This window comes from Triticum dicoccoides, chromosome 4B (assembly GCF_002162155.2).
Source record: "Triticum dicoccoides isolate Atlit2015 ecotype Zavitan chromosome 4B, WEW_v2.0, whole genome shotgun sequence".
In the NCBI taxonomy this organism is placed as follows: Eukaryota; Viridiplantae; Streptophyta; class Magnoliopsida; order Poales; family Poaceae; genus Triticum; species Triticum dicoccoides.
The window spans coordinates 128166671-128169726 of NC_041387.1; positions in this window are offsets into that span (position 1 = coordinate 128166671).

Here is a 3056-nt window from a genome sequence, read left to right on the forward strand (position 1 = left end):
AATCTGGCCCCTATTGCTACTTCACGTAGGATGGGTTCACCGGCGATATGCCATTTTGCCATACCGGGGATATCTACACGGTCTTGAACCTGAGGCTGTTGAGGCGGCTGGATCATAGAATCAGGTTTTTTGCCTTTTCTCGGTCTCTTCCTAGACTTATTTGGTACCGGAAGGTTGTCCATAATACGTTTAGACTCCGGAGGCGACAATTCATGCACCGACTCATGATGCTCAAACCCTAAGTAGGCGCCAATATTGACATATTGTTGAGTGTCATCATCATCCTCAGCCTCATCTATGGCGACGTCACCAACGACTAATGGAGCCTCTTCCTCACCCCCTCCGCTATCACCCAGCATGACAGCCGATGCTAATTGAGTAGGTGAGGTGTTGATGTTCATACCTAACTAAGTGCTCATGGGTGTGCTCCCGGCCGCCTCCAGACGAAGCAAACTCTTTGGCCACAACAGAACCCACCCATTGCAACAATCACCAAGCTGCCGCGGGGTCTCGTCGTCATCCCCCACTAGTACCAGATGAGCCAAATTCTCGTGGCCCGGTTTGACACTGGCCATGGAAACCTTGAAGATGTCTGGGGGGATCGGCCGGCTGTGGAACAATGGTTCCTTCGACTCCATTATCGTCGCCTTCCCCACGTCCACCTTCTGGTCACCGATGGTGTACAATAAGGTGCACGGGGTTTTGTCGGCCTGCAAAGAGAAGTCTGCGACGTGAGACATCCGAAAGGCAACGAAAACAGGAGATTATACATTTATTGAAGAGGGTCGGTGTGACAGATACCATGAGGGCGTTGACCTCAGCCAAAGACGAAGCACCAACGAGCACGTCCGGTGCCGGAGCCAATGCGGAAGCAGGTGCGAGAGCAGGTGCAGGATCCGGTGCGGGAGCAGGTGCCGCTTTAGGTGCTGGGGAAATGCTAGTCAAGCTGCTCCCCAAGACGTCAGCAAGGGGAAAGTCCGCTGCACTTTTTCCTGGATTTTGCCTGGTCCAATTGAAAATGGCCGGAACCAAGGTAGTAGACATATCTTCAACCACCTGTTTTGTGGCAGCTACCGCTATTGCGACTGTCTCAAATGATTTCTTCTCAACCGCAATCTCAACCTTCTTGTCGATGTTTTCTTCAGTTAACCTTCGTCTTTCCTTTCTCTCCTCCGTGGTCTCACGGTAGTATTTCTTCTACGTGGCGCCGTCTCTGACACCGTGCATGCGTCCATACGACGGTCGAGTCTCCATCGGGAGTCCTTTCAATATGTTCAACGCCCGGTTGAATGAAGTGTCCCACTTGGGCCTCACCAACGCCTCAGACGGTGAGTCGCTTTCGGCCGCAACCCTGTGCTGCTCTCTCTGCAAAATGCACAAGGATCATTTACAAATATGACTAACGTGTAGTCGAATTGACCAGAAACTAAAATTACCAGCAGTCTCATGAACTCCTCGTGACCCCGTTCATCTCGAAAACTTTCTTCACTGGGTCCCAACGGTGCGGGGCCCTGAGGACGTCACACTCCTGTGGGACGGTGAACTCCGCCGAGGGGTCTAGGATGCCCAGACTCGCGGCTTTCGGGTCCTCCTTGTCCCACTTGGACCTCTTCCTGTCGTAACCACGACTTCCGAGGTGGTGGCTCCCAATGTTCCTCTGTTGAAGCCCCTTCATGTACTTCAAATTTTTTTTGGCAGCTTCGGCCTCGCAAGCCGCCTTGAATATTTGAAAGTGCTCTTCCGTGATTGTCGGATTATCCTTTACAATCTTGGAGTAGGGTTCCTTTTTGATGATGATCCAATATTTCACCCTTGATTTCCAGGCGGCCAACGCGTCACTAAACTTGGTCATGGCGTTTTGTTTATCTTCTTCATTGTCGGGTCTTTATCTGGATCTTTATAATCCTTTTCATTCCGACCCGGGAACAAGAATATCTGGCGCAGCTTCTTTAGGAGGGAGGGCCTCATATTATCTATCTTCTTTAGTTTTGCATCGTTGATGGTGGCGGTTGTCCGTATGATGCGGCCTACTTGATTGCCGTAGCACGCGCGCGCTTCCTCGGGTGCGGTTGGCTCAAAATTGCCATCGTCCACCTCCGTGACCACCAGTCTAGTAGTCCTGAGCTTTTTAGGAAGTCGTTGCCTCTTTGCTTTCAGTTCTATACCGTCTCGGCTAGTCTCGGCACCGGTCTCAGTCTCAGCGCCGATCTCGATGCTGGTCTCAGTCTCAGCGCCGGTCTCGATGTCAATCTCAATCTCCGATGTGACAGGTGGACCCACAAACATCAACTCTTGATCGTTCGGCGTCCCTCAAAAATTCTTCTACCACCCGGTAGACATTGTCGCAGTCACCAGAACACTGTCCTTCATTGTTGCTAGCCATGTTTCCTATGATTAAATATAGTAATTAATTCTAGACCTAATAAAATGAATAATGACATGCAGGAACGTTGACTCCTTCCTGGTGCAGCAAATCCCGAGCACTCGATATGTCTTAGTTTGTAGCACAAGTCATGCCGAAATTCACGGAAAATTTCGGCATGACTTTTGTTAGAAAGTGGACAAATCGAGAACCTGAAATTTGCCAGAACAGAAATGAATCAACATTCTAGCAAAACATAGGCCACTCGGCTTCATTCCCTGGAAACAACAAAGCCACTTGGGCACAATCGAAACATGTGCAAACATAATTGAGGAATTTGCATATATCGTGACCACTTCAAATTTGCATGTCCTAGCATTTGACACTTAAGAAAATCTATACAAATCTCATGCTCTCTCAAACTCAATTCAAAAACCAAATATAGATTATATTTAGTTAACTAATGAACTAAACTTTACTCTAAACTAAACCCTACTACCCTAATTAACATCTAGTTAAACAAACTCAATTCAAAAACTAAACCCTACTGAACTAATTAACATCTACATTATCTACTACTTAACATCTATTATTACCCTAACTAAAAAACATCTACTATTAACCATACAACCCTAGTTAACTAGTACCATCGCTACTACTAATTAACATCTACTACTACTACTAAAAATCATTA